Source organism: Macaca thibetana, chromosome 3 (genome assembly GCF_024542745.1).
Source record: "Macaca thibetana thibetana isolate TM-01 chromosome 3, ASM2454274v1, whole genome shotgun sequence".
Lineage (NCBI taxonomy): Eukaryota > Metazoa > Chordata > Mammalia > Primates > Cercopithecidae > Macaca > Macaca thibetana.
Window position 1 is genome coordinate 4,112,118 of NC_065580.1, and position 16,874 is coordinate 4,128,991.

The 16,874-nt window shown below is 51.9% G+C and overlaps 3 long non-coding RNA genes across 14 annotated transcripts in view; 1 reads left to right on the forward strand and 2 right to left on the reverse strand.

The window, feature by feature from the left end:
• LOC126950993 (uncharacterized) overlaps positions 1-12,423 on the forward strand; it is a 37,082-nt gene extending 24,659 nt beyond the window's left edge. For all 8 annotated transcript variants that reach the window (XR_007724313.1, XR_007724316.1, XR_007724318.1 and 5 more), the window contains 3 exons: positions 3,115-3,218; positions 3,468-3,801; positions 10,582-12,423. This is a non-coding gene — a long non-coding RNA (uncharacterized LOC126950993). The remainder of the gene's footprint in view (positions 1-3,114; positions 3,219-3,467; positions 3,802-10,581) is intronic.
• LOC126950995 (uncharacterized) lies at positions 9,730-13,268 on the reverse strand. 4 transcript variants are annotated; one of them, XR_007724326.1, is made up of 4 exons: positions 13,188-13,268; positions 12,367-12,750; positions 11,936-12,011; positions 9,730-9,789 (listed from the first exon to the last, which is right to left on the reverse strand). It is a non-coding gene; the product is annotated as an uncharacterized LOC126950995 (long non-coding RNA). The 4 variants fall into 4 exon arrangements; XR_007724325.1 differs by lacking the exon at positions 9,730-9,789 and adding an exon at positions 11,498-11,559; XR_007724323.1 differs by lacking the exon at positions 9,730-9,789 and adding an exon at positions 11,771-11,854.
• LOC126950996 (uncharacterized) lies at positions 13,258-15,347 on the reverse strand. Of its 2 annotated transcripts, none has more exons than XR_007724327.1 (3): positions 15,239-15,347; positions 13,475-13,657; positions 13,258-13,336 (listed from the first exon to the last, which is right to left on the reverse strand). It is a non-coding gene; the product is annotated as an uncharacterized LOC126950996 (long non-coding RNA). The 2 variants fall into 2 exon arrangements; XR_007724328.1 differs by having other exon boundaries at positions 13,309-13,384.
• Between the last annotated feature and the right edge of the window lie 1,527 nt (positions 15,348-16,874).

Consider the following 16,874-nt stretch of genomic DNA (forward strand, 5'->3'; position numbering starts at 1 on the left):
CCAGGCCTGATGCCAGCTGACTGTGTCACCGGCTCCCATCTGCAGCTTCCTCAGTCTTCGCTGCAGGTGTGAGCGGCACTGTGGCTCCCAGGAGGTGATGCTCAGCACATGGCTTGGCGGAGACGGCCCGTGATGGGAGAAGGGCTCTCTGGGCACCGGGGGCAAGACTGCAGCCAGGCCTGGCACTGGGCGGGATGGCGGCCTGGGCGGGTCTCTGTCTCTTCGTGGCGGTCCTGGTCTCTGTCTCTGTAGACACACGTGTCTCTCTTTCTGTCTCTGTCTCTTTGTCTCTCTCTCTTTCTCTCTTATCTGGGTCTCTCTCTCTATTGGTCTGTCTGTCTCTGTCTCTCTGTCTCACTCTGATTTTTTCTCTCTCTCTATTGGTCTGTCTCTGCTTCTCTCTATCTCTGTCTCTGTATTTTTCTCTCTCTCTATTGGTCTGTCTGTCTCTGCTTCTCTCTATCTCTGTCTCTGTATTTTTCTCTCTCTCTATTGGTCTGTCTGTCTCTGCTTCTCTCTGTCTCTGTCTCTGTATTTTTTCTCTCTCTGTATTTTTTTCTCTGTCTCTGTCTCTGTATTTTTTCTCTCTCTCTCTCTATTGGTCTGTCTGTCTCTGCTTCTCTCTGTTTCTGTGTGTCTCTGTTTCTCTTGGACTCTGTCTGTCTGTCTGACAGGGTCATCAGAGCCTGAACAAGCCCCTCTCCCAATGACTTTCCAGGTGGTGAAAGGCCCGCAGCAGGCACCCTGGATGGGATCAGCTGCTCCGCTCCATGAGGCTCCCAGTGCCATCTCAGCAGGTAGCTGATGTGGCCTCTCTGTCACCTCCAGGGCAGCCAGTGCCCCTCACTGGAGGCCTCTGGATGCGAGAGAATTCCCTGCTCTTTGTTCCTGGCGTTCTTCTTGCGGGGACACGCCTCCTCTGTGCTTCTGGATGGCAGGGAGGTCCCACGTGCTCCACAAACGCCCTGGACGAGGCTCGAGTGGATCATAGCGTCGGCTGCGGAGTTCACTTTGTCTTCCGTAGTCGCTCATACTTACGCAGTGGCACAGGCTTCTGGCAGGCTATGTGTGTGAATCCTGTTTTTCTGAGAATTTATTCCTTCAGAGAGGCTGGAGATGAAGGCCCCCAAGGTCTAGGAAGAAGGAAATCCGTGGGAGGGAAATCCATGCACTTAAATGGTGCTTGTGGAAACTCTGACTTCCAAACGCCACTGCTCCCCATCCCGCTCCTTCCTTCCTGCAGCAGCTGTGGAGCAGCCCGTGGAGCATCACACGGCATCCAGCCAGGGGTCCGAGCCCAAGGTCCAGGCCAGGGTCTGCTGCCCACCAGCTGTGGGCCTGGGCAAGAGCGCGGTCCCTGCCCGTCTGTGTGCTCTCAGGTTCCTCCTCTCTTTCTGGGAGCTGCCCTGCTGTGGGAAGCCTGACTGAACCCTGATGCCTCTAAGCCCCTCACACAGGTTCCATGGGAAAATGAGGCTAACCTAGTTTATTTGTTTTATAGCCTGTAAATACTGACTGGTCCTTGTGTCTCAGGAATTCTTTTTAAAAATGCAGTGCACTTTTATTTTTTAAGAAAAACCACAGCAAAATTTAGGGTGGGCCTCAGGGGCCTACAGTTGCCTTCAATTTATGGCTGTGGACGGCAGAAGGGGCTTGACTCTTACTGAATTAAGGCAGAAGAGAGAGGTTCTTCATAAACCCCAAAGAATTCATCTTCTTAGGAGGAGGCACAGGCACCCCAGAGCAGTGGGACGGGGCTCCCCGCCTCCCAGCCCCTCCCTGGATGGCCTCCTGCTCCTGTCTGCCCAGCAGCCCTCCGCCTTCTCAGGCGATGTTTATTCATGGCCACGCTTGCCTCCGCACAGGCTTATTCCTGCAAACCCTGCCAGGGTTGTTAAGGAACATCTAAAAGGCGTGAGGCCCTGAGCTTTGATCCGGCTGCTTAATTGCCTTTACTAATCACACCAAGATCAAGAGGATAAAAATAGCCTCCAGGGTCGGGCGGAGAGAGTCACCTTGATGGGGTTTTGAAGAACAGCGAGGAGACAGTTCTGATTCACTCCCGGTGGCGGCCTGAAATCATCACTTTAATTAAATAAACTCACCTTAGCTACTAGAGCTATGCAAACAACTTGACATGAGGCTTTAGATTATTTACTTAGAGAGAAGCAGAAAGAAAATAGGAAGGCACTTCCTGGACAGATTTCAATTGTTTTCATAAGTGCTCTGTCCCCAAGCAAAATGAAACATTTCTCCCTCCTCTTCTCTCTCCCTGCTTGCTCTTACTCTCCCTATCTTTTCTCCTCCTTTCTGCTCTCCTCTGTGTCTATTTCTCTCCCTTCCTCTCCCCCTCCCTTTCTTTCTGTCCCTCTCTGGTTCTGTCTCTCTGTCCCCCTCCACCAGCGTTTTATCTTAAAACAGAATTTTTGATTGAGAGGCTTGTGTTTTCTGAGTATTTGCCTTCTCGTTTAGGGATATTCTCCTGGTCACCTCTCATGGTCTTTAAAGCCTGGCTTGAGTATCCCCCACTGCAGGAAGGCTTCCAGAATGACTACCATGGCTTTCCAATAAATTTCTTGTCATTTATCTCAGCCCTTGTGCAGTCACCCTTTATAGTTGTAAACCAAAAAGTGCCGGAGACAGGCCTCAATCAACTCCGAGGTTTATTCTGCCAGCATTCAGAATGTGCCTGGGGAAAAGGAACATGAAACCTCAGGAACAACCTGATATCTGATTTTTCCAAAGAGGATTTTGATTTAGTACTGAAAGGGGAAAAGCAGGCAGGAGGGGAAGGGGAGGGGGTGTGGTCACATGTCTGAATCCACACGTCGCCTTGGAAAGCAGGGGTACAGGAATCATCCATCATGTATTTGTCTGGTGCTCAGCACATCTTTGCATAAGATAAAGTCAGCAGAAGAGCAGCTCCCCGTGGAGACCCCCGGCCTGTTCTCTGCAGCGATTTGCTCTGGAGCAGAAGGAAAGGCAGAGGCTTGCATGCCTCAGCTCCCAGCTTAGCTTTTCCCTTTGGCAGAATGAACTGGGTCCTGAGATTTTATTTTCCTTTCACCTGACTGATTTTAGGGCTTCATCTGTGTATTTCCTCTTTCCAAATAGGTCTGCGCTGCCTCAGGTCTGAAATGATGTCTTCTCTTTCCTGTTTTGTGAGCGGCTCGTTCTGCTGTCAAATAGGCCCTTTCCCCAGGACCCTTGGGGTCCAGGTGAGTGGAGCAGCCTCCCACATGGGAAGCCCTGAGTTTTCCCCATCTGGGCCTTTCTTTCTGTCCCTGACATCCAGCTGGTCACCAGATCCTGGCGGCTGAAAGTCATTCTCAAGTCCAGCCTCCTTGACCCACCGCTGCACCTCGGTCCACGTTCCTGGATGTCAGTCTCTCACTGAGCGCGACGTGTGGCTTGCGTCTGCGGCTGAGAAATCCTTTCAAACGCATGCCTTCCCCTGTTATATCCAGCATAGGATCTGACCCGGCAGGACCTCAGCAAAGACTCGCGGCTGCTTTCAGAGTGGACACCTGCCGTCACGTTTTCCTGAGCATTTCCCTATGCTGCCGGCGCACTGGGGAGCTCTACTCAACCCACAACGGACTGCAGATCTTTTGGCCGCTGCATTCACAACTTTGTCCCGAGCCGCTCCGTGGAAGGCATCCTGGAAGTCTATCGGTCTTCCCACGAGCGTTCAAGACTCCCAGATCCCCACGGGCCCTGATACCATCTCTGTCTGAGCAGCTGCCCGTGTGTGCGGGAGCACCCTGCCTGAGGCGGAGGGAGCACAGCATCCGTTCGGAGGTGGGTGAACCTTACGTGTTCTGCACAGGGCTTGAGGTAGGTCTTGGAGAGCAGCCCTGGCCCCTCACCAGGGGACAGTAGGTGGGGTTCTAAATTCTGAGTCATTCATCTCCTCTTCATATGTCTGAATTATTCATATATTCCTTGTGGTTTGGATGCTAGTCTATGAATATGTAGGCAAATTGTTTATTATGGCATTTACAGGGATTTTGCAAAAAAGTTATCCAGAAACCCTTTAGATTCAGTGGTTGAATTTAACAAATATCTACTGTGCACCCACTCTGTGACAAAAATTGTGATTGGTGTTAAGGATATAATGATGAATAAGATAATAAGCACCTGCCTTCAGTGTGCTCTGGGGTTAGCAGGGAGAATACACAATCCAGCTGGTCTACAGAGACTGACTTATTATCAACGTTTATCACAGCGTGTGGGAAATATGAGCTAATCGTATGTCAGATAATAACATGACCACGCCAAAACCAAACCAAATCAAAACAGGTCAAGAAGCCAAACCAACAAACCAACCCCAGCACCACAACAGAAACTAACTCAAGTAACATTGAACGTGGAACCTTGACCACAACCCTTGACCTGCAGACAAAATACCTGCAAACAAATATCTGCAAACTCGACTTGTGGGTTTGCTTTCACTTTGGTGCAGGGCAGCAATTCTGTAATGATTTTCTGTCTTGTAGGATTGAGCAAATACAAGATTCCATCAGTGCTGTTGGAAGCCAGGATTCTCGTTTTTGGAAAAGGGAGATTTCCTTTCTTTCTTTTTTTCCTTTTTCCCTCCCTCCCCCTCTGCCTTCCTCCCTCCCTCCTTCCCTTCTTTCCTTCCTTCCTTCCTTCCTTCCTTCCTTCCTTCCTTCCTTCCTTCCTTCCTTCCTTCCTTCCTTCCTTCCTTCCTTCCTTCCTTCCTTCCCTCCTCCCTTCCTTCTTCTTTTCTGTCGAAGCACTTACAATCTCCTCACATACTATATAATTTACTTGTTTATCATGTTCCCCATTTGGTGTCTGTCTTCCCCCCGGGGGCAGGGCTGTTTGCTGCTTCATCCAATATGTGCTCATGATCTGAGTACCTGCAATCGTAGGCGTGTGCATATCTAGTGAATGATGGGCAATGATGGTGGAGATGCAGATTAGGACCAGGTCACGGGGAGTACTGGATCATGAGAGTGACCACATTTGGATTTCAGCCTGTTGGAAAATGAGATGATGCTGAAAGTGGTGAATGGGCTGCAAGGTGATGAGAGCTGTAGGCTGGGGCAGTGCACAGGAGCTGAGGCAGGGGTGTGGTCGGAGGCTTGGGAATCCAGGGGATTTGTTACAAGTGATGGGAACCTGACTCAAACCAGCCTGAGCAATGAAGACAGTGACCTGTCCAAGGGCACCTTTGGTTTGGGTGTGGCTGTGCCCAGGACCTGCTCACCTGGGAGGAAAGGAGAGGGAGAGCGTTAGGACAAATACCTAATGTATGTCATGTTGGCGACTCCGTGAACTCGAGGGCCAAGCCCAGGTCTCCTTGTCTCTAAGAAGGGGTTCAGAAGCTTGACCTTGGTGGGGGTGAGCAGTGAGAGAGCGGGCGTGTGCTGGGCCCAACACATGACTAGTGAGAGGGTTGGTGTGCCCTTGAGCTCACATGTGCCTCCTGCCCTGCACAGGACACTCCCTCCTAGAGCCCAGCCAGCCCGGCAGGAGGGCAGGGCATGTTCAGAGAGACAGGGGCTGAGTGGATTGAGGGCTGGCCCAAGTCACAGCCAGGGGTGCTCACTGAGGCCTGGTGGGCTGGACTTGGGGCAGAGCACCTAGCCGCTGTCCCTTCCTGGGGTTTGCAAAGCCCATCGTCCCGCAGTGCATCACGCTGTGCTCTGCACCATGTGTGTCTGCACTCAGCTGTGGCCAACACTCAGCCGTGTCCTGGCATCCCCCGGGCAGCACCCAGCAAGACCCAGGCTCTGGGTGGATCTGGATAACCCAAGGGCACACTGGGGAAAGGCTGCCTTCCTTGCTATGGTTCCAAAGCCCAGAGGATGAGTGAGCTCAGCTGTGATTACACAGGACAGGCCACAAAGCCAGTAGAATTTTCAATCAAAAAATTAACATCAATGTATGCTTACCATGGAAAATTTGGAAAACACAGGAAAGAAGAAAAAAAATTAAAATCACCTTTAGTCTTACCAGAGATAACCAATATTAACACATTGGCATATTTCCTTCTAATCATTTCTCAGAAGCCTATGTATGCCTGTGTGTTTTAGAAAATTGGGGATATACTGTAGATGCTTCTGGGGTTTGCATTTTAGACGTTTTTATATTTCAGGTATTATTCCATCATTTTAAATGGCTGCATTATATTTTGTCACACATCAGGGTCTATCAGAATTGATTTAACCTTCATCTATGGGCTTTCCAATCTTTCATTGTTTTTCACATTACTAAATGTGGGAGTGTTTGGGGGAATGGAATACGTGACTCAGAGAGGAAGGCAATGAGAAAACAAACATTCTCTGTGTGCTTTTAGCAAAATTCATATCAGCTTAAGAAAGAGTTCTAAATATGGTACACAGCAAGAGGCAGAGATTCGTTAGTAAGATGGCTTCTTATCACTCTTTTGAGGGTTTCTGAGACTCCCTTGGAGCGGAGTGAACAGAGGGCAGTTGGCGCAGGGCTCAGGAATGTTCTCTGGAGGGGCCTAGAGTCCTCACCTGAAGGTTGCCTGAACCTTCTCCGGGGCAGCGCGCGGCAGTGCACACACGTTCTGGGCTTCAGGGGATTAGGACACCTGGTGTCACTTCCCCAAATTTTCTCATCGACAGACCTGTCTTTGGTCTTGGGATTCTATGGGGGCTCCCTAAATCCCGAATTTTTATGCAAATTGTAGCTCTTATGTTCATTTTTCTGTGTAGGCAGCACAATAACAGTCAGCAGATTCTGAAATCAGCCCGTGACCCCCGCATAGAAGAACCCCCATTCAGGCCCTCTTTTACCATGGAGGCAGGGTCACTGGGACGGTGGGTCCAAGCGCTCACATCATGGGGGTAAGTGGGGTGGGGCTGGAGAAGCTTCGGGAAGCATTAAGCTGCTTCTCCCTGAAGCAGTGGAGTTGGGGAGCCGTTCCCAAGAGGGACCCATGGGTGAGCCAAGGAATGCAGGAGGGGGTGCTGTGGGGAGGGGTTATGAGCCAGGGCGTCCAGTACGGGACGTGGGCAGAGCCAGCAGGCCGAGACCCCAGTGGCTTCGAGGACAACCACTGTACTACATCCAGGGACAGATGGGGACCTTGGGGTCCTCACGGGGTATGGGCATTGCGGGAGTTCCGTGCCACGCTGTTCCACACCTGTGTGGCTTCACAAGGGCCTCCTTGTTTCTGGAATTTTCCTCCTGTGCCTTCATGGGTAGGTAGGTACTGGGGTGCCGGATCTCCACTGCAGCCTTTGTAGGGAGTGACCAAGCTCCTCCTCCACTGGCTGAGAGACAGGACACAGGGCTGTGCCCAGCTCCTTCCCTCAGCTGGGGGTGCTCGGAGGCTGTCTGGCTCCAGAGCTCCCTGCGGGGTGGCTCCAGGCCTGGCAGGCCCAGGGCAGCTTTATTCCTCCCTCCCTGCACACCTGTTTCCTACTCTTCCCTTTATGGGCTGACTTGACTTCCATGGACCGACATTTATTAAGAACCTACTGTGTGCGTTGAGGTAGGTGGTTCCCTGACCTCCATGGATTAGGCGAGTGGAGGAACAGGAATTCAGACAAAATCCCCGTGAGACGCGCTCACTGCTACAGACACCCCAGCGTTTGGTGTGGTGGCGCCGCCCTTTTATTACATTTTATGCACCAAGCACTGGACCGAGGATGCTCCGGGAATGGCATAGCTGGAGAAAGTTAGATGAGGTCAAATTTTGAAAATTGCAGCTCATTTTTATACTCCGACTACAGCAAAAACCCCCTTTCTCTGGCTCGTTGGCTGATGAATAGAAAAGTTGTAAAGGTTGGAATGATTTAATAAAAATACATCTCTCTTACTTAAATTTCAAACATAAAAAGTACAGTTTCACTTTTCTTTTGAGCGTAGGGTGATTTTGGAGTTGGGGTCACTACTGACTAGGGCTTTCTGCCCCTTCTTGTGTAAATCTCACTCCTGATTATGATCTGGGACTTCTGCCAGGGTCTCTAAGTGGAATGACTGTGCCAGGGGAGTCCAAATGACTGTGACATCCTTGGGGTTGACAGACACCAACCGACGAGGGCACTAGGATGCTTTCTGAGTGCTGGAATGTTCTCTGTGTTGAACTGTATGGCCACAGGATCAGAATTCATCAAGTTGTACAATAAAGACTAGTCGTATGTCTTTTATGGCTCATTAAAAGATTTTAAAACAAGGTAGATTGAGAGTTAAAGATAATCTTAGGTGGAATTCCGCCTGACTTTTATGATTGTTTCCATCTTTTACTGGTGTCTCGCCCACACATAATACTGTATCTGGATGTGCATATTTTACGTATTTTTTAGAGACAGAGTCTTGCTCTGTCACCCAGGGTGGCACAATTGCAGCTCGCTGCAGCCTTGAACTCCTGGGCTGGAGTGATCCTCTCATCTCAGCTTCCAGAGCAGCTGGGACCATAGGCAGGTGCCGTCACACCCAACTGAATTTTTTTTTTTTTTTTTTTAGAGACAGGGTCTTGCTATGTTGCCCAGGCTGGTTTCAACTTCCTGGCCTCAAACCACCTTCCCACCTTAGCCTCCCAAAGCACTGGGGTGACAGGTTTGAACCACTGCTCCTAGCCCCAGTATATATATTTAGGCATGCTCTTTATTGAATCTTTCCAAAGTAGTTCATCTAAGTTTTCATAGAAACAGTCACTCATTCTTTTTGCACTGTTTCTGCAGTTGCTGTGTTGTTTAATTAGATTCCTCGATTGCAATAGGTTTTAGGAGCAAACATGACTAACTCCTGGGAAACACGTGGGACATGCTGCTCCCAGCCCCTAGCGCTCAGAATCCCCTGCGTATGGGTCAGCCAGCTCCAGGGGGAGCAAGAAGTTCTCTCCCCAGGCCCTGCTGGTCAGTAGCATCTCAGCCCCAAGTGAAGAACCACTGGGGGAGATCTGTTGACTGGTAAATAGCCCCTCATGCTCACTTCTGTAAATCTGGATCTTTACTGTGTGTGTGTTTTAATTTTATGAAACAGCTTTTATGGAAGGGACCAGCATGTCACCTCCTCACCGTTGACATGGGTCTCTGACGTCCTCTGCCACCAGAGTGTAGATCACAGACATAGAAGCCGCCAGCTCTCATCCTGGCTTCCCCATTAAACTGCGGTGTGGCCTCAGCTGAGTCACTATATCTTGCCTCAGTTTATTCATCTATTAAATGGGAATATGAGCATTACACTCCCACAGATGATTGTGGTGAATATTGATAATAAAACAGGCTTCACCCAGATGGAGCCTGGGCCCGAGGGCTGCCCACTCTGGGCTCCTTAGCATCAGGAGGTCACAGGTGTCTCCAGTGGACCACTGGAGAGCGTGAGGGTGCTGACGGAAACAGGCTCCTCTTGTCACTGCACTGCTCCCACCGGGGCCTTCCCCAGGAATGAGCTTCAAGGTCAACCAAAGCGGAGAAAGAGGAGAGGGAATGAGGAAGAACGTAGAGGACTGTGAGGCAGATCCAGGGACCAGTGAGGCACCCAATGCGTCCTCCCCACTGACTGCCTTGGGTGGCGTTGTCCAGTTTCTGAAGGATTCTCTGCAAGGCCTGGCCCCAAAAGGAGGCTTTCTGAATACATTCACAGATGCTTTCACTGGAAAAAACAGTACTACAGGCAGAGACGCACTGTCATATGTGGTATTGTCAGGAGCTGGATTACGTCCCCTCCAATTCGGGTGTTGCAGCCCTAACTACCAGGACCTCAGAATGTAACTGTGTTTGAAGATAAGGTCTTTGCAGAGATGATCAAGTTAAAATCTCCGAGTCTGGTGGGGAGGAGAACCTGGGGAAATGAACGGTGATATCTGGATGAGGAAGTTTGTACTGGACAGATGAGGGGGCCCTAGGCCTTGAGAAGTCCCCGTCCAGGAGCTGGGAGCCCCCTTAGGAGGCTCATATGAGAGCAGGGATCCAAGGTCCCAGCTTCACAGGGCCACTTGGGGCAGAAACAGCCCAAGCAACATCATTCCTCACCTGTCAATGCTGGGGGGCAAATGAATATTTAAGGGAACATTTACATTAATCTGCAAAGGACAGCTGTGAGGTGGGTAGCGGCTGCCAGGGAAAGTAGGGGATTTGGAGGCTGCTGAGTCAGATGTGATGATGGAGGTCACAGGATCGTTTCTACGAGGCAGTTTGCCTCTGATAAATATTATATAATAAATAATATAAATATATGTATATATTATATTTATAATATGATAAAATATAATGTATAATATAATAATATATATTATAAAATATAATATATACTATATTATATACTATATATTATATATATAATCTATATAAAATATAATATATACAATATAATATAGAATATAGAATATGTTATATATAATATATGTATTATGTATTAGAGATGATCAAGTTAAAATCTATTATATATGTATTATATAAGATATACTTATATAAATATATTATTATAAGTAATATATAATATATTATATAATACATTATAACAATATATTATATATTATGTTATAATATATTATATTATGTTATATATAAATAATATATTATGTATAATTATTAATATTCTCATCCGCGGTATATTCTTTCTTATCTCCCTCAGATGTTTGAGGACAATACATAAAAATGCACGATTTCAAACCACTGCTGCATTTTTTTTTTGAGACGATGTCCTGCTCTGTCGCCCAGGCTGGAATGTAGTGGCACAATCTCGGCTCATTGCAACCTCCTCCTCCCAGGTTTAAGTGATTCTCCCGCCTCAGCCTCCCAAGTAGCTGGGATTACAGGTACGCACCACCATGCCCAGCTAATTTTTTTTATTTTTAGTAGAGACGGAGTTTTGCCATGTTGGCCAGGCTGGTCTCGAACTCCTGACCTCAGGTGATCTGCTCGCCTTGTCCTCCGAACACTGCTACTTTTAAAATCTTTTCTATTTTCAAGCAGCAGCAGCTGCTGGCAGGTTTTTCTCCAAATGACCTTTATTTTGCGTCTAACAAAGTGGATGGCTTTCTGGGAAAATTCCTGACGTGGGTGCGGGGGAACCAGTCGGGCAGGTCCCTTCTTCCCGCAGGGTCCTTGTTTCTCCCTGCAGTTTGGACTCCGCCTGGGAACCAGGCAGTGCCCCCACTGGACACCAGATCCACTTTTCTTGGAAGCCCTTGGGCTTACAGCCTGAACTTGATTTTGTCAGTATTACGCTGGCAAAGCTGTTTTATTGACTGACAACGTGGAATCCAATAAATGTTCAAGACATCCGCACCCAGTAATCGTTTCCTCTGTAGGCAGGTTCCCAGGAAGCCCATGACCGCTCAAGGTCCTCTCGTGACGAGGACGCCACCTGAAACAGTCGGCTGCAGTCGCCGCCGTCCTCCGGCTCCCACTCTGCTGGGGTCTCTCTGCTGACCCGGCTTCCCCAGCACCTCTGGTTCTTCCGGTGTCTCTCCACTGTCTCTCCCTGTCTCTCCACTGTCGTCCTCAGTGCCAGCCTGTCTCCCACGCCAGCTTGTAAACTCCAGGGTGGCGACTTTGTCTCATTTTCTTTTGTGTTCTCAGCACCTGACCTGGGCAGCCCGGGAGGCAGCTGTGTGAGGGTGAGGTCTGCTCACGTGCCTACCCTGTGATGAGGTGTCCTGCTCACCTGTGGGGTCATGCAGGGCCGCTGCTCCCCTAATGGGATCCCATAAACGGTGCAGAGGTTGTCTCGGGGCCCTCGCAGCCGCAATGTGGCGCCTCCAGTGAGCGTCACCCAGAGGGCAGCAGTGAAGGAGGGGCCGAGCTCTCCACCTCCTGCTCCCCCTCCTCGCTCTCTAACTTTTCCTGCTGCCGTTCTCTTCCTGGGGCTGGGCCTGAAGCCTGAAACCCCGGCATCATTATCCCTGCAAACTCATCTCTGTAAACGCCCAGGCAGGCGTTCTCCCTCCTCCCACCCACGGACTCCCACTTAGTCCAGCTCTTACCTGGGTTCTTGCAGAAACTTCCTAACCAGTGTGTCCAGGAAGCACTTCAGATGTTTTCTCTGCTGCTTCCGGTTATCTTTTAGATCAGAGATAGGGGGAGTCAGGCCCCATTTAAACGTCTCCTGGAGCCGAGTGGGAGGGCAGCTCTTGGGCGTTGCCCAGGCTGTTGGCTGAGGGAGCAGGGAGGGGCAGAGACACGAGCTGGAGCCCGGGACTCAAACATTGGGTCTAAAGAGCTATGGAGGCCCTGACGGAGCATGTGTTTATGGGGGTTGAATGCAGCCACGATGCCACATTAGAAATCACCAACGAGAAACACTAGACATTAGAAATCACCAACGAGAAACACTAGACATCAAAACTAAGAGCATTTAAAATACCCATTAATTCATTAAAACAATCATAAACCTGTTATATGTCAACGTAAATACCTTATGACAAACAGCTGTATTTTCCAAAACAAAAAGCATTTAGGGGGCGGCGTGGCATTGTCTTCGTGTCTGCAGAGCTCTCGAGTGTCTGACTCGGAAGGGTTGGATGTTCCTGCCTGCTCCTGCATTCCACCTGCTTGCAGAGCAAGGAGACAGTTCCGTGCGACACAGACATGCAGCTGGCAAAGTGGGTCCCTCAGGGGGTTTCGGGGATGCCAGGGTCCAGGAGCCTCGCTGAGAGCTTCCAATATGGTCTCGAAGGTGCTCAGCAGAGCCAGGGCAGTCAGGGAGCTGGGTTGCCGGACTTGGGGGCTGGGTGCCCCCTCCCTCATCCAGAACAGCCCCATTTGTATCAGATACATGTCTCGGGCTCCGAGTCAAACGCTGTGTGTACAATAAGGTGGACACGCCTGCTCTAGGGCCTGGGGCTACACTGGAAAGGTGAAGCTTTGGGATGGGATGGTGGAGGGGAACCACTAGGGCCCTGGGAGATAAGGGCAAGAGGCCTCAGGTGTGCCCAGGTGGGTGAGCCAGGGCGTCTGCAATGCTGCTGGTCCAGTCCCAAAGCCAGCACAGAGGCCCTGCTACCTCCACCTGCTGACCCCAGCTGGACTCCAGGAATCGCTCCTGGCAGCAGCAGGGAGTCCTGTGGAGCCAGGGCACAGAGCCACGTGGTGCAAGGGTGGCTGCTGCCAGGAGTGGAGAGGTGGCGTGCACACGGGTGACCTTGGGTGCACAGGTGCCATGTGCACACACAAGAGATGGTTGGCCCACGGGATGTTGCTATTCCTCCACCTCCCCAGCGCACTTGGTCCACATACCTGCCCTGCTGCACCTGGTGCCACACCCTTGGGAGCACTGCCGAGGCCCAGAAGTCCTGGGCATGAGTGTGGCCTCCTGACAGGTGGGGCTCTGGCTCTCATCTGGGAGCACAGCAGAAGCTCTTGTCTGGGAGCATGGCTGTCCAAGCCTGTGGAGAGTTGTCCTCCAGAGCCACCTCTTGCTGGAGGCAGAGCGCCTGCAGCAGGATGCGGGCCTCACATCTTAGGGCCTTGGCCTCCCTCGTGCTTACCCCTCCCACAGGCTCCTCTGCCCTTGCCGTCCTCACCTGGACCCTCTCCGAGATCCCCGAGCGTGCATCCCTTCAGGAGCCACTGGCACAGTGTCTGTTTCTTGCCTTGCTTTCCTCTCCAGGGTATCCCCTGCTGCCCTGCATGAGGCTTCTTTACCTGCTGTCTGTTCACCCCAAGGCGGGAGCTTCCTGAAAGCTGGAGCACCGACGGCGCGGTCCCTGCAGAGTCCCCAGCACCCAGTCAAGCCGCTGCGAGGAGGACTTGGGCCTCAGGATGCACGTGCAGCCATGGAGACCCCACGGGGCGGCCACTCGGATGATCCTGGCCTTCTGGGTGGTCCCTGAGGGTTTGTTTCTTTCTGGGACTTTCTAACAGGAGGCCTTGCTCCTTGCCTCCGACTCAGCTGTGCCTGTGGCTTCCCCAGTGGGTCGGAAGTCACCGCTCATCCGATGCTGGGCGTCCTCCTCCCCCACCTGCACAGCCCCCGGGGCTCCAGAAAATTCCACCTCAGCCTGACAGGGCTCTCCCTCCCCCACCTGCACAGCCCCCAGGGCTCAGCCTGACAGGGCTCTCTCCAGGCTGGTGCGGGTGGGGATAGGCCTGAGAAAGTCTTTTCCGGGTCACAGGCAGCCCTGAGCACACGCTGCGCAATGCACCCACCCCACCCACTGACCTCAACCCTTGACCCCCGACCCCTGACTCTGGGGACACGGGACCCTCCCTTCAGGAGGTCTGGCCTCACCTCACTGGCTAGTGGCCCCCAAAAGCAGGAGGAGCCAATGTTCACTCCACAAAGCCCTAGGCCAGAGGCCAGGAAAGGCACCCATAGGGCCTGGGGTGAGCAGGGAGAGGGGGAACTCCATGGTGAGTTTGGGGATTAACCACCCTCTCCGTGGTGGGTGTGGTGGCTGCCACAGTCCAAGCACAGGAAAGCAGGAGAGGGAAGCCCGGCCCCTCATCTGAGTGAGGCAGCCAGGGCCTGAACTGGGCTGAGCCAGCAGCAGGATCGCCCACCAACAGCAGAACCCTGATCCCAGACTCGGACACCAAACCTCAAGGGCAACCCCCAGCCTTCCACCCTGTGTCTCCTCCCCACTCCGCTGGGCGGTCCCCCTTCCCTCCTTATCCCTTCCCCTCCCCTCCCTGTCCCTTCCCCTCCCCCTCTCCCCCCAAATCCCCTCCTCTGTCTCCTGCTCCTCCCAGAAGCCTCTTCTCACCCGAGGGCCCTCCTTCAGGCTCTTAGCCCCACAGCCCTCACCCGAAGACCATCCCTGGTTCAAGGCCAGCGCTGGAACACTGGGGTGCTCAAGGGCCCTGGGCCCTGGTGAGGGTGGTATGTGCCAGCACACCCGGAGCCACCTGTGCAGAATCCCCCCAACCTCTGGCCACTGAGTCTACCTGGCGTCCTCTGGGGAAGGTGATGCTGCGTTCCACGGGGTGCTGAGAGAGGGGAAGCCTCCGGGGCCCTCTGCCATCAAGGGGCACATGCAGATTCCCTTAGTTGCACTGACTCCAACCTGAGCACCTACCCTCCCTCACCTGTACCATGAGGTCCCGGAGGGCGGGGGCTGAGGGTCATCCCTGTCCCTCCAGGATCTGCGCTCAGTGCTGCGTGCTCGGCTGTGACTCCTCAGCCATACTCACTGTGCCCAGCTCACCGGACAGACAGGACCCTGGGCTGGGTTTCTTTGCAGCCCTTGTGCTTTGAGCCTAGAGCACAGCCCGCAGGGGAAGCTGCCTGCGTACATAACACCCTGGATACCTTTGCAGCCATCTGAGAGCCTCAGGCTCACACTCACCCAGGAGATGTCACCACTGTATCTTCTGCAGAGCTGGAGTCAGCAGCAGTAGCAGCTTAGAGCTTTAGACCAGCGAGCCACAGTCAGTCCTCCTCAAGGGCCTCTCACCTTGCGTGTTGTTCTAGGGGTCCCCAGAGAAATAGAACCGAAAGGATATATAGGATATATGCATAGAGAGATTGATGATGAGGAATTTTTCATGCCGCTGTGGAGGTGGAGGCTGTCAAGTCCAAAAATCAGCAGTCGGCAAGCTGGAGGCCTGGGCGAGCCACTGGTGTAAGTTCCAGTCTGAGTGCAGAAGACCGACAGCCCGGCTTGAAAACAGGCCGAGAGCGCCTTCTCCCTCGCCAATGCTTTTTGTTCTCTTCAGGCCCCCAACTGCTTGGAAGAGGCCCAGCCACACAGGGAGGGCCACCTGCTTTGCTCAGTCCACTGATTCAAACGCTAATCTCATCCAGACACACCCAGAATAATGTTTAACCAAATATCTGGGCACCCTGTGGCCCAGTCGAGCTGACATGTTAGAATGAATGCACACGCTGGTAAAGGCTGCCTGGGCTCCTCCCATTCCCGGGCATCAGGCCTCGTGTACTCGGTTTTACTGACTCCATTTCACTGATTTTACTGTCTCGAGGACAGTCCTCCGTGGAAGTTCTGTCACTGTGGGTTCTCCGTGAAATTGCCAGCATTTGGCCTGAGTGACCTCCTAGCTCTCTGCTAGCCAATGCTGGTCCCATGGTGCCTCTGAGCATGGCAGGCATGGTGGGGCTGTCCCTCTGCAACTGCCGGCCAGAGTGTCGGGTCTGAGAGGCCTCGGGCTGCAGGCTGGGAGACGTTGCAGGGAGCTTACCTCCGCTGAGCCTCACCCACAGGATTCTTTGATGGGACCCCACCTCCATGGTCCCAGTTTTAAGGTCATCTGATTGTTTTTATGACTTTACTTTCCCCAGAAATTTGCTTCCAAGCAGGTCCAGCTGAAATCAGCACCTTTTAAAAAGTCAATCCGAATGAAAAACGGTGTTTTATTTTTTAGGTTTTACCACTTGCAAACCTGAGGCCACCCCCTGCTCTGTCCTTCCGGATATGCAACAGCGGAGCCATGAGATGGCCGCAGCAAAGGGGTCTCCGAAACGACCTAGTGATCCAGGAGTTAAGAAGGAATTACTTAGGCAGATAGCAAGGGTATGGGAGTCCTCCGTCAGGCCTTCCTTTTTAATGAAAAGCAGTCCCAAATCATTTTCTAACAAAGAGCAGCCTGAGAGCTGGGAGCTTGCATGGGTGAACAGCGGCCGGAACTAAAGACTAGACATTTTCATTTATTTATTTTTTTATTTAGAGACAGAGTCTCGCTCTGTTGCCCAGGCTGGAGTTCAGTGGTGTGATCTTGGCTCACTGCGACCTCCACCTCCTGGGTTCAAGCAATTCTCCTGCCTCAGCCTCCCGAGTAGCTGGGATTACAGGCATCTGCCACCACGCCCTGCTAAATTTTGTATTTTTAGTAGAGATGGGGTTTCACCATGTTGGCCAGGCTGGTCTTGAACTGCTGACCTCAGGTGATCCACCCGCCTCAGCCTCCCAAAGTGCTGGGATTACAGGCATGAGCCACCGAGCCCAGCCAGGGCTAGATATTTTCCAG